This window comes from Lacerta agilis, chromosome 8 (assembly GCF_009819535.1).
Source record: "Lacerta agilis isolate rLacAgi1 chromosome 8, rLacAgi1.pri, whole genome shotgun sequence".
Taxonomy (NCBI): Eukaryota; Metazoa; Chordata; class Lepidosauria; order Squamata; family Lacertidae; genus Lacerta; species Lacerta agilis.
In genome coordinates this window covers 2,999,786-3,012,492 of record NC_046319.1, presented here as the reverse complement: position 1 = coordinate 3,012,492, position 12,707 = coordinate 2,999,786, and the positions used below count along the sequence as shown (strand labels likewise).

Sequence of the window (12,707 nt, the reverse complement as noted above, 5' to 3'; positions counted from 1 at the left end):
CTGGTTTCACTGTTTCAGCAGGTTTCCTCTTAAATATTTAGCCTCACATATACAGGGCCCTAAGAACTCAAAGGGACCCATGGATATCAGCCAGACTAACCCCCCCCCCAACCTGTAATGGTAGGAAAAAAAGAAAGAAGCCATGCTCCTGCCACTGCTAAAGACACCATTGGAGAGTTTCTCCTTCGCCTGAAGAAATCTGGTGGTAGCTTCTCTCCCCCACCTCTATTTCTTCATCCACAAATAGGATAAGAGAACTTTGAGAGAATTTGCACACAGCTCTAGTTCCTGCAGAAGGGAACTCCTGCAACTCTTCACATTAATCCGCCAGCTCCTCTGCACGTGGGGTGTTTGGCTCCAAAATTGCGCATTCTTCCGTCCTTCTGCCATGAAGTTATTTCCTTGGGAAAATCAGATGAGGTTTGGGGATGGATATAAACAATAGCTGGAATCTGGGTGAGGGATCTGGGTGAGCGGTGTGTGTATCTCTAAACTTGCAGACTACCCTGTGCCTCAATGTCTATCCTTGGCCACCATCCTCCTTTGTGTGTTGGGCAGGGAAACTGGAATCCCATTAGCCACTTTGGGTGGGGACCAGGAGGGTATTTATTCCCTTGGGTACCTCATCCTCCTGCTGTCAGCAATGCTTTTTTTTTTTAATCCTGCCCACCCCCACAAGTAAGTCGTAGTTGCTGAAGTCCACCTCGGACGTGTTTTGGGTTTGAACAACTGCTCAGCAATTGGCAGGTCGCTTCAGCCTCTTGTGAGTCCGTCTGTTGCCCCTATAATACTATACTCGGAGACAGCAGTATCATGTTGCAGTGATATTGGCTGGGAAATGAAGGTTGCTGTCCTGTGACGTTCTTCCACACAAATGTGCTTGGAACAGAGCTGCGAATGGGGGAATGTGAAAATCATACTGAGCAATGCAGGCGTTCCATGTGGATATCAGGACACGGCTGCAAGCCAAGAGTGTAGAAATTAATGGCCCGCATCAATCTCAGCAGAGACGAGCACTGTGCTCAGGAAGTTACTGCACTCTTGAGAGACCACATCGGATGATCGGAATGCTTGAGAATAAGGACAAAGGGGAACCTTTTGGCTTGAGTGCAAGGCAAGAGGCCCAAGGGGCCATACAATGGCAAAAGTGTCCATTACAAGGGCCTTTTTGTAGGAGGAAACTGATGGAGAAGGGACTCAAGAATTGTTCGTCTGGGCAACTAGCAGGGTCGTCTTAAGCATATCCAGCGCTGTATACCCAAAGAAGCGTCTCCACCCCCTTCGTTCTGCCTGGACCTTGAGATGCAGCGCCGAGGGCCTTCTGGCGGTTCCCTCACTGCAAGACGCCAAGTTACAGGGAACCAGGCAGAGGGCCTTCTTGATAGTGGCCCCCGCCCTGTGGAACGCCCTCCCAGCAGATATCAAAGGGATAAACAACATCTGAAGGCAGCCCTGTTTAGGGAAGTTTTTAATGACTTATGTTTTAATGTACTTTTACTCTCTCTTGGAAGCCGCCCAGAGTGGCAGGGGTGGCCCAGCCAGATGGGCGGGGTACAAATAATAAATTGTTGTTGTTGTTGTTGTTGTTGTTGTTGTTGTTGATGATGTTATTATTGTTAAAGCGTTTTGCATTACTTTCTACCTCAACAGCACCACCTTCTTAGTCTACAAATAAAATCGAATAAACACAAAATGCAACATAAAGTAGATTTAATTATATACTTTATTATAATAATGTAATAAATGAAGAACATACTGATGATCCACGTCAATTCCTGAAAATGAAAGAAAAAGAGAACTGTTAGTCAAGATCCTCTGGAAAGGGGATCCCTATCTCAATTTCAAGAACAGTCATCCCCAACCTTCCCCTCTTTTGTCCATCCCAATTAAGAACGCAGAATGAACACGGACTCTCAACTGAGAGGGTGTTCTCCCCGCTGCATGCAACTTTCCCCTTCTTCTTACCTCTACTCTCTGGGTGGGGGTCTTTGCAGCAGCCGCAGCGGTGCAGCGAGATGTTCCTGCAAGAAAGAAGGAATCTTTGTCACAGACCAAACGCCAGGGACAGAGCTTCAGAAAAGCTCTTGCAGGAAGTCCGAGGTGGGCAAAGGGCTCTTGGGCTCTGGGAGAAGAGGAGGCTGGACCAGACGAGCCCTTGGCCTGATCCTGCAGGCCCTCCTTGTGTGTTTCCTTACCTCTGTGGCGAGAGGCCTTCGTCTGGGCCCCATTCCCTCCCGGGATGCGGCGGCTCCCAGCCTGATCCTTTGCCTTGCTGCAAAACAAACAAACGGAGACATCAGCAGGCGCCTGGCTCCCAGCCACGCTATAATAGCCCCAGTCTGGGCCAGGAGGGTGGGGGACCTGGCAAGGGGGCATTTCCTCCTACCTGATGTTATTAGTTGGCACAGCTTCTCCTCCACCTCCATACGGGCATCTCGCCTGTGTCCCGGCCGGCTTGGCGCAGAAGCAGCAGCCAAGGTCTCCGAAACGACTCTCGATGTACCTCTAATCGGGGGAAACCTTGGCTGCTGCTTCTGCACCAAGTAGGGCCGGGAAGGGGCCATGCCCGTATGGAGATGGGGGAGTGGGTCAGGGGCTGGGAACCGCCGGGATGGTCTTTCGTTCTTCACCCCGGGAGCCGGAGATGGAGCCTCATCCCTGGAGGCGTGGCCCTGTGGAGGAAGCAAGACATCTTAGGAGAAGGGGCTGGGACGGACCCAAAATGACCGCCCCATTTTTGATTCCACAAGAACCCCTCCCTCCCTTCCTTCCTTCAGTCCCAGTACCTGATGTTCGCCACGTCGCTCCAGGGATTTGGCCAGAACGAAGTACCGGTGAACGGTGGGGAAAGGCTCCCTCTCTGGAAAGAAAAACGGAGGAATCAGCAAGCGCCTGGCTCCCAGCCATGCTAGCACCAGTCTGGCGCACGAGGGAGGGGGGACATGGGAAGGAAGCATTCCTAAAATATAGGACATTGCCACTTACTTGAAGTGGGAGCCTTTCCCCCTTCGTTCTGGCCGGCCTCTCGCCTAAGGAAGAAAAAGGCTCTGTTAGTCTGATTGGCTGGAGGAGCCGATTTTGCGCCCCACCCCTCACCTGCGCCCCTGGCGGGGGCCCACCTCGCCACTCCTTAGCTACGGTTCTGCCTGTAAAGGGACCCCTGACCATTAGGTCCAGTCGCGGACAACTCTGGGGTTGCGGCGCTCATCTCGCTTTACTGACCGAGGGAGCCGGCGTACAGCTTCCGGGTCATGTGCCCAGCATGACTAAGCCACTTCTGGCGAAACCAGGGAAGCACACGGAAATGACGTTTACCTTCCCGACGGAGCGGTACCTATTTATCTACTTGCACTTTGATGTGCTTTCCAACTGCTAGGTTGGCAGGAGCTGGGACCGAGCAACGGGAGCTCACCCTGTCGCAGGGATTCGAACCGCCGACCTTCTAATCAGCAAGCCCTAGGCTCTGTGGTTTAACCCACAGTGCCACCCGCATCCCTCCATAAAAGGATAGGGATATCTAAAACAGGCCTCCCTCCTCCAGCTAGCAAGATCCCAGGAAACACTTCCCCTGCCACAAATGATCACAGCTTACCTCCGCTTGTTGGCTGCACCGCTGGGCTGCTGCTGGGGGATCTTGTTTTTGTTTAAACTACGGCCCTGCAAAGGAAGAAGGACATTTTACTCTCCAGGGGACAGGGGTCCCGTGGGCCATCCTCAATTGTTTCCTTCTGGGGCTTCAATATTATCTCCCCCCCCCCACTCCTGTCTGCCTTCCAAGCTTCCTCCCTCTGCTGACATAGGGCCCCCGGGGGGAGAAGCCCCCAAACGTCTGCAGGGACAGCCTGAGCGCTGGCGAGGGTGCCTGGCCAGTTGACCCAGGGAAGGAGGGGGACAGAACAAGCACCCCTGCCAGGTTGCCCATGCCCACGTCACCACTGGCTGCCAATGGTTGCTGCTCCTGCCTGGCCTGACCCCTGGCTTGGAAGGAGGGGGGCGAGGGGCTGGGGCGAGACGGGCCTGCAAACCCCCCCCTAACCACTCAGGTCAGCACCATGACCTCCCTGCACATGTGGGGGACAGATTCCCCATGGAATTCACCTACCACCACTGTCAGAGGCGCTTCCTGGGGCCTTCGGAAAAACCTCTTGTGCTCTAGGAGACAGAAAGGAAAAAAAAAACAGAGGAAGAGGTTAGAAGTGGGAAAACAGAGGAAGAGGTTAGAAGTGGGAGGATTCGGGATCCACCCTGGACCTCAACCTTTCTCTTTTCCCTCCCTGTGTCATACTAAAGATTGTAAGCTCCTCAGGGCAGGAACCTTTTGATCAAGGATCACGTGCAGCGATGGTGCAAAGAAATAGCACAAAAGAAATCTCACTAGGCTCCTGCCCCGTGCAAGCTGAAGCCTGCTAGAACAGGGGTCCCAAAACTAGGGGCTGGATGCGGCCCAATTGCCTTCTCAATGCGGCCCACGGACGGCCCGGGAATCAGCGTGTTTTTGCATGAGTAGAATGTGTCCTTTTATTTAAAATGCATCTCTGGGTTACTTGTGGGGCATAGGAATTCGTTCATATTTCCCCCCAAAATATACTCCAGTCCCCTACAAGGTTTGAGGGCCAGTGGAGCGGCCCCCTGCTGGAAAAGTTTGCTGAGCCCTGAGCTAGAAGCCTTTCCCTTAAAACCAAAGGCTGTGTACACACCACCCCTTGGGGGCTCCTGCATCATGAAAAGGGGCCAAGTCTGCAGAGCTGCATTGCTGAGAGGCAGGGACCTAGCAAGCTATCTACAGCTTTCAACAAGTCAAGCCAGGGAGCCAAGCCACATGCATCATCATCATCATAATTAATAAAAATAAAAATAATAGAAATAATAATGATGATGATGATGCCACTCATCTCCTCTAGGCCTCTTACCTGCAGGATCCATTTTTGATTCTCTCTATCTCTCTTGTATCTCTCTCTCTCTCTCTTTTCCTCTTGTCTCTTTCTCTCCTTTCTCTCTGTCATCTGACAGGCGTCCCCCTTGCAGGGCATTATAAGGCTTGCCTGAAAAGCAGCACTTTGTGACATCAGCTGGCAAACAGGGGCCAGGCTGCTGGGTTGTCAGGCAGCTGAATCAAGAAAAATAAAATCAGGGGGGGTCAAAGTGTGCTGGGATGAGGCCGCCATGGGTCATGCCAGATGGTCTCACAGATCCCAGAAACCCTAACAAACTATAATTCTCAGGATCCTATAGGGGGAAGACACCTGCTTTTTAGAACAGGGAGAAGAAGAGAAGAAGAGTTTGGATTTGATATCCCGCTTTTCACTACCCAAAGGAGTCTCAAAGCGGCTAACATTCTCCTTTCCCTTCCTCCCCCACTCTGTGAGGTGAGAGGGGCTGAGAGACTTCAGAGAAGTGTGACTAGCCCAAGGTCACCCAGCAGCTGCATGTGGAGGAGCGGGGACGCGAACCCGGTTCCCCAGATAACGAGTCTACCGCTCTTAACCACTACACCACACTGAACTTGAATTTATTTAGCTGCAAAATTTAATGTACTGTCTACAATTTTTAAAATGTATTTTTTATTAAAGATTTCTTGGTTTACAAAAGTATTGCAATGTCTCTTTTTTCAAGTTACATTTACTACAGGTCAGTTTCATTTGTTGAGACATTAGGGTTACAGATACAGGAAATTGAATGCAGATTTCCAAAGAATAGCAAGGAGAGACAAGAGGGCCTTTCTAAACGAACAATGCAAAGAAATAGAGGAAAATAACAGAATGGGAAAAACCAGAGATCTGTTCAAGAAAATTGGAGATATGAAAGGAACATTTCGTACAAAGATTACCACAATTAAGGACAAAAGTGGAAAGGACCTAAAAGAAGCAGAAGACATCAAGAAGAGGTGGCAAGAATACACAGAGGAACTATACCAGAAAGATATAGAGGTCTCATACACCCCAGGTAGTGTGGTTGCTGACCTTGAGCCAGACATCCTGGAGAGTGAAGTCAAATGGGCCTTAGAAAGCCTTGCTAACAACAAGGCCAGTGGAAGTGATGATATTCCAGCTGAACTATTTAAAATCCTAAAAGATGATGCTGTTAAGGTGCTACACTCAATATGCCAACAAGTTTGGAAAACTCAGCAGTGGCCAGAGGATTGGAGAAGATCAGTTTACATCCCAATCCCAAAGAAGGGCAGTGCCAAAGAATGCTCTAACTACCGCACAATTGCACTCATTTCACACGCTAGCAAGGTTATGCTTAAAATTCTACAAGGCAGGCTTAAGCAGTACGTGGACCGAGAACTCCCAGAAGTGCAAGCTGGATTTCGAAGGGGCAGAGGAACCAGAGACCAAATTGCAAACATGCGCTGGATTATGGAGAAAGCTAGAGAGTTCCAGAAAAACATCTACTTCTGCTTCATTGACTACGCAAAAGCATTTGACTGTGTCGACCACAGCAAACTATGGCAAATTCTTAAAGAAATGGGAGTGCCTGATCACCTCATCCGTCTCCTGAGAAATCTCTATGTGGGACAAGAAGCTACAGTTAGAACTGGATATGGAATAACTGATTGGTTCAAAATTGGGAAAGGAGTACGACAAGGCTGTATATTGTCTCCCTGCTTATTTAATTTATATGCACAATTCATCATGCGAAAGGCTGGGCTGGATGAATCCCAAACCGGAATTAAGATTGCCGGAAAAAATATCAACAACCTCAGATATGCTGATGATACAACCTTGATGGCAGAAAGTGAGGAGGAATTGAAGAACCTTTTAATGAGGGTGATAGAGGAGAGCGCAAAATATGGTCTGAAGCTCAACATCAAAAAAACTAAGATCATGGCCACTGGTCCCATCACCTCCTGGCAAATAGAAGGGGAAGAAATGGAGGCAGTGAGAGATTTCACTTTCTTGGGTTCCATGATCACTGCAGATGGTGACAGCAGTCACGAAATTAGAAAACGCCTGCTTCTTGGGAGAAAAGCAATGACAAACCTAGACAGCATCTTAAAAAGCAAAGACATCACCTTGCCGACAAAGGTCTGTATAGTTAAAGCTATGGTTTTCCCAGTAGTAATGTACGGAAGTGAGAGCTGGACCATCAAGAAGGCTGATCGCCGAAGAATTGATGCTTTTGAATTATGGTGCTGGAGGAGACTCTTGAGGTCCCATGGACTGCAAGAAGATCAAACCTATCCATTCTCAAAGAAATCAGCCCTGAGTGCTCACTAGAAGGACAGATCCTGAAGTTGAGGCTCCAGTACTTTGGCCACCTCATGAGAAGAGAAGACTCCCTAGAAAAGACCCTGATGTTGGGAAAGATGGAGGGCACAAGGAGAAGGGGACGACAGAGGATGAGATGGTTGGACAGTGTTCTCGAAGCTACTAACATGAGTTTGGCCAAACTGCGGGAGGCAGTGAAGGATAGGCGTGCCTGGTGTGCTCTGGTCCATGGGGTCACGAAGAGTCGGACACGACTGAACGACTGAACAACAACAACAGGAAGGAAAAGGGGGGAAGAGGTGGAGGGGGCCATGGTGGGTGGGGGTGGGGGCGATGTTTCTATTTACTCAATGTATGTGTGGGGTTGCGTGTCAACGTCGTTTGTGCTGGTTCTATTAGCAAATTTGCTTGTGTTCCTTTGGTAGTGAGAGAAGTTGGGGTTGGTTGCTTGTTTGTGATTGACTGTGGTGAACTTTGCTTTCATGTGTGAGTGGGGTGGGTGTTTTTGAATCAGGATAGCCATATTGATTTGTACTGTCTACATTTTAAAGTAGTAATGAATAACATTGTTGATCTGGTGTTATTCACCACTACTTTGGTGAGTAACAAAGGAATTTTGAAGTAGCAATGAATGCTATTCATTTACTACTTTGAAATGAATAACATTCATTACCACAGTACTTTAAAATTACTTTGTTACTCACTAAAGTACTGGTGAATAACATCAGATCAACAATGAAATCGCGTTGATTAAAACAAATGCGGAATGCATCATAAATCAGGGGTTGCTAGCTTCTTTTTTGGACCTGTGGGCCTGCAGAGAAACTGCCTTGGGTGCCATGACTGCGCTGCAACACAACTTCTTCTCCCCCATCCCTTTCTAAAAGCAATTAGGATTGGGAAAGTGTTTTCACTCCCCCCCCCAACTTAGCTGCCCCCTTCCTTGCTGTAACTCCACCCCCCCTTGAATTCTTATCCAGGGGGAGGGGTTAGGGAAATGGCAGCCGGCATGTTCCAGAGAAGACCTCTGGGTGCCACACTGGCAACCCATAAATCAATAGATCAGGTTATTACATCAACATACCTGGACCACACATCAGAAATAGCCTAAGTGACACATATTGCCTCAAATGTTTGGACTCTAACTGGGGATTCAAAGCTTAGTTGTAGATTCTTAACTGGGAATTCATAATTCAGTTATGGAATCTATTTCAAAATATTTAAAGAAATGAAGCAGAGGATGCGCCTAGTTCCATTGAAAGCAGAGCTGGAACACAGGATGCGGCTTGCAGGTGAGCTTGCGCACGTTGTCCTAGACATGCTCATTATTGCACCCTCTAATAATGTTTAAAATATCAATTGGCGCTATGTTACCAAAAAAGCCTACTTCAAGTTAAAAGTACATGAAACGGGAAGGTTTGTATTTCAAGTGGAATGCCCCAATGCCTCATAAGAATTGTGGTTCATGTGTGTGATACCTAAATAAAAAAAGGAAAAACACAATAAAACATTTAACCTTTAAAAAACAACAACTTCCCTATGCAGGATTGCCTTCAGATGACTTGGGGGTCGGATAACTTCATACCCTCCAACATGTCTCAAATGAAAATAGGGACATCCTAAGGAAAAGTGGGACATTCCAGGATCAAATCAGGAACCCTGGAAAATAGGGACACTCGGAGGCTCTGCATATGTATGCTCTGCAAGAGCTTGTAAGAGCCAACTGGAACCCATTGTTGCTTTGTGGGCACCACAGCACAACCACGCAAGGGAGGCCAGTGGGGGGGGGGGCTTGGGTGGTGGGCTGGCACCTTCCCGTTTTGCCTCGGGCAGTGAAATGGAACACGCTGCCCCTGGTTGAGGCTGCTGCCAAGAGAGTTGTTGGAAGACCTCTTCCCAGAGTTTTTCCTCAACCCACCAATTATTACAAGCAGAGGCTTAAGCAAAAGGGTCTTTATATTCCTCCTCTTCAGTGTGAATAGCAACTAGGATTTGAACACAGCCCTTCCTTTAGGTGCCTCAGCTGTTTACTCCCCCTTTGCATGGGTGCAGAAGGCGAGATTTGTCTGAGAGTGTACTGATTACTTGGAGAACAGGGTGTCAAAAGAAGCCTTTCTTTGCGTCTCAGGTTGGAGATATGTGGCTGAGATCAGCAATGGGTGTGCAAATGGCAGGTGTGTGTGTTCCTGAGACTGTTCTGGGGGTTGAGATGGGCCCCAGAGTTCCCACTTGCCTAGTTCTACTCCAGACCATTGCAGTTTCTCCTGCATTTCAAACCTACAGAAGTATGTAATCCCCCCTTCACACTCACATTTCCACGCCATTTCACTGCATCTGAGAATGAAGAAATCTTCTTCTCCTGTCAGTTATTTAGAGGGTTTTATGCCAGCACCAATCCAGGACTGCTGTTTGCTGTGCAGGCAACTGCATCAGCACTTTCAACATCCTGTTTCCAAGCATCCTTTGACTTGGCCGTAATAGATTTGTTCCTTAGAAATTGGCATGGAAAACGCTGCCTATGTCTTTATAAAGCCTTGTTGCAGAAAGGGGAGGTGGGTTAGCTGTTGCATTTCAGGACACGTTTGTGACAGTTTCGAGATTGGTTGCTCTGTCAGTAATTTCCAAATATTCCTGATTTGTGCTGGTTTTGCTGTTTTTCGATTAAAAGAACTGCATTCACCCACTTTTTAAAAACTTTGTGGACCAAACCAATTGATAAAATGTTGTTGAAGATCTTTAAAAGGGTCACTGCACAAACTTGTTTATTCCAAGAGTTTTAACAACGGCTTTTATCCTTAAAATGCTTGCTTGCAGGGCCAGCGAGCCAATCTGGTACAGAGCTTGATCTAGCATTTGCTAAAGTCAATAACTTTTCTGTTGACTTCAAAAGGAAATGGAACTGTGATGCTAACGCCCTGATCTGAAATGCCTTTGCTTGAAAGCAGGAGCTATTGATTGCCCTGGAATTAGCTCCCAAGCAAATGTGCTTAGTAGAACAACCTAGTGTCACTTATAAATCCCATTGAACTCAATAGTAAGTATCTATATTGTAATGTGCTATAGAACTTTGAGGTGGTGGTCATGGGGCTTCTGGTAGCAATTGCCTAAGCTGCCCTTATGGCACAGACAGCTAGCAGAGGCAGAAGGGTCTATGCCTCCCACTGGATAAACTGCTGTGATCTGTAGTAAAGCCCTCCTGATGCTGCTGGACTACAACCCCCATCATCCCTGACCATTGCCTGTGTTGGCTGGGAGCTGATGGGAGTTGGAGTCCAACATCTGGAAGGCACTAGGTTGGCTTTATAGGCATGGACCTTGGCAGGTAGAAATGCCCCAATACTGCTTTGTCTGCTGCAACCTATCCTGTCCCCTTGGGTGAGCCTGTGGGCTGAATACCTAGGAATTCATCAGCATGCAATACATTAACCAGTGTTTATCAAATTTGGGTCCCCAGCTAGCAGGACTAGTGGTCAGGGATGATGGGAGTTGTAGTCCAACAGCAGCTGGAGACCCAAGTTTGAGAAACATGGCCAGAGGTGGATGTCCCTCAGACCTTGTGGGGGGCCGGACTATATTTTGAAAAAAAAAATGAATGAATTCCTATGCCCCACAAATAACCCAGAGATGCATTTTAAATAAAAGGACACATTCTACTCATGTAAAAACGCACTGATTCCCGGACCGTCCGCGGGCCGCATTTAGAAGGCGATTGGGCCATATCTGGCCCCCGGGCCTTAGTTTGGGGGGCCCTGTCCTAAACCACGGCTGGGGAACTCCTAGTGCTGTTGGGCTCCCAATTCCAGTCATCCCTGACTACTGGCCAGGCTGGGGCTGATGGAGCCCTGCTGTGTCTGGAGGGCCATGGGTCCCTTGCCCCTTTTCTAAACAATGCTTTTTATATCTTGTGGAATAAATAATAGTATGAATCTTTATCATATTACTTGAGGTGGGTGTCAAGAAGACCTCCCAGGCCTATGATTTTACAGGTGTTAAGATTAGAGTCTGCAGAAGAGAAGCGTCAAAAAGAAAATAGTCAAACCTGTTTCTTTTGTTAATACCCTGGCATATTTCCTTTGGTTTTTATTTACTGCATTTGTATCCCTCCTTTTTCTCCATATAGCTCAGTGATGGAACCTGCATTTTCCAAACTCCTCCACTGTCTGCAATTCTAAAAGGTAAACAGAAAATTGAACACCTCATTATGGTTGACTCTTGGTATTTCAGAAATCCTTACTGAAAGTGGAATTTATCAAAACCCTAGAAGTGAATGTGCTGCCTTGTAGTTCTTTAGAAATATTATTAAATTGGCTTAATATAATTTCCTTGGGGCAGAGAATTAATTTAAGCTTTAGGACAAGTGTGGCTGATGATTTAAATGGGACCTCTAGGGGCTGAAGCATTGGAAATAATAATTACTAGCAGCCTCAATTAATATTTGCAAGAGACTTAGCAGATACCTGGAATGAAATTGATTGTGAACACAGTTTATAGTGAAAGTAAGATATGCTATTAGATGCATATATTAATTTGTGGGTTTGCAAGCAGTCTCTGTGAGTTGTTCCCTGGCATTTGAGACAGTTTTTCCCAGGCTACTGTGGATTGGTGGTCTCCAGGGAAGGGTCAATCAGCAGTACGTAATTAAAAAGGCAAGGGAAAAGAGAATGAAATAAAGAAGAAACAAAGTAAGCCAAACAGGACCTTAAAAATCATAGAAAAGAAATGATTCTTCTTCTCGCCATCAAGATGAGCCAGTGGGAAGTGACTTATACAAAGCAGGGACATAGGAAGCTGCCCTGTACAAAGTCAAACATGGGTCCACTTAACTCAGTACTGTATACACTGACTGGTAGCAGCTGTACCTGGAGTTACTGGGAATTGAACCTCGGACTGTCTGCCTGCAAAGCGGGTGTTTTGCCACTGAGCCATGGTCTTTCCCCTCTGTATCTACCAACATAATTTTCTATGGCTCTCTCTCTCTCTGTGAGCTCATGTGCCTTTATACTGGTGAATGCTAAAATACTCTGATGATACTAAATAGATGTTAAGCTGCTTCATGAGCCAGACCATTGGTTCACCTAGCTCTGCATTGGCAGAGGTTCCCAGGGTTTCAGGCAGGGTTCTTTCACAGCTCTACTAAGAGGTGTCAGGGATTGAACCTAGGACTTTCTGAGTGCAAAGCCTTTGGCTGTGCTGTCCATAAAAGCCATCACTATGCTGAGAATCTCTCCCCTGGTACAGTCTTCAGTTCAAACAAGGCAAGTGTGCAGCAGGCTAATTCTGTCAATAGTGTCAGACTTGAACCTGGGAATTGTACATGAAGAAAAACACACACACTCTCCAGCCAGGAAGTCACTGGACGGCCTCAGGCAAGACAGCCTTTAAGTTCCCTATTTGTAATGTTCAAATTACAGTGACCTCATAGGCTTATTGTTAGCATGAATTAAAATAGAGATTGCCTAGTGCTTTGTTCTAGATACATTAAAAAACTACTATGCA

General features: G+C 47.3%; 1 long non-coding RNA gene across 1 annotated transcript; it reads right to left on the bottom strand.

The window, feature by feature from the left end:
- Window positions 1-1,987: 1,987 nt before the first annotated feature.
- On the bottom strand, window positions 1,988-2,473 carry LOC117051252. Its single transcript, XR_004427165.1, has 3 exons — window positions 2,387-2,473; window positions 2,196-2,272; window positions 1,988-2,021 (listed from the first exon to the last, which is right to left on the bottom strand). It is a non-coding gene; the product is annotated as an uncharacterized LOC117051252 (long non-coding RNA).
- Window positions 2,474-12,707: the final 10,234 nt, after the last annotated feature.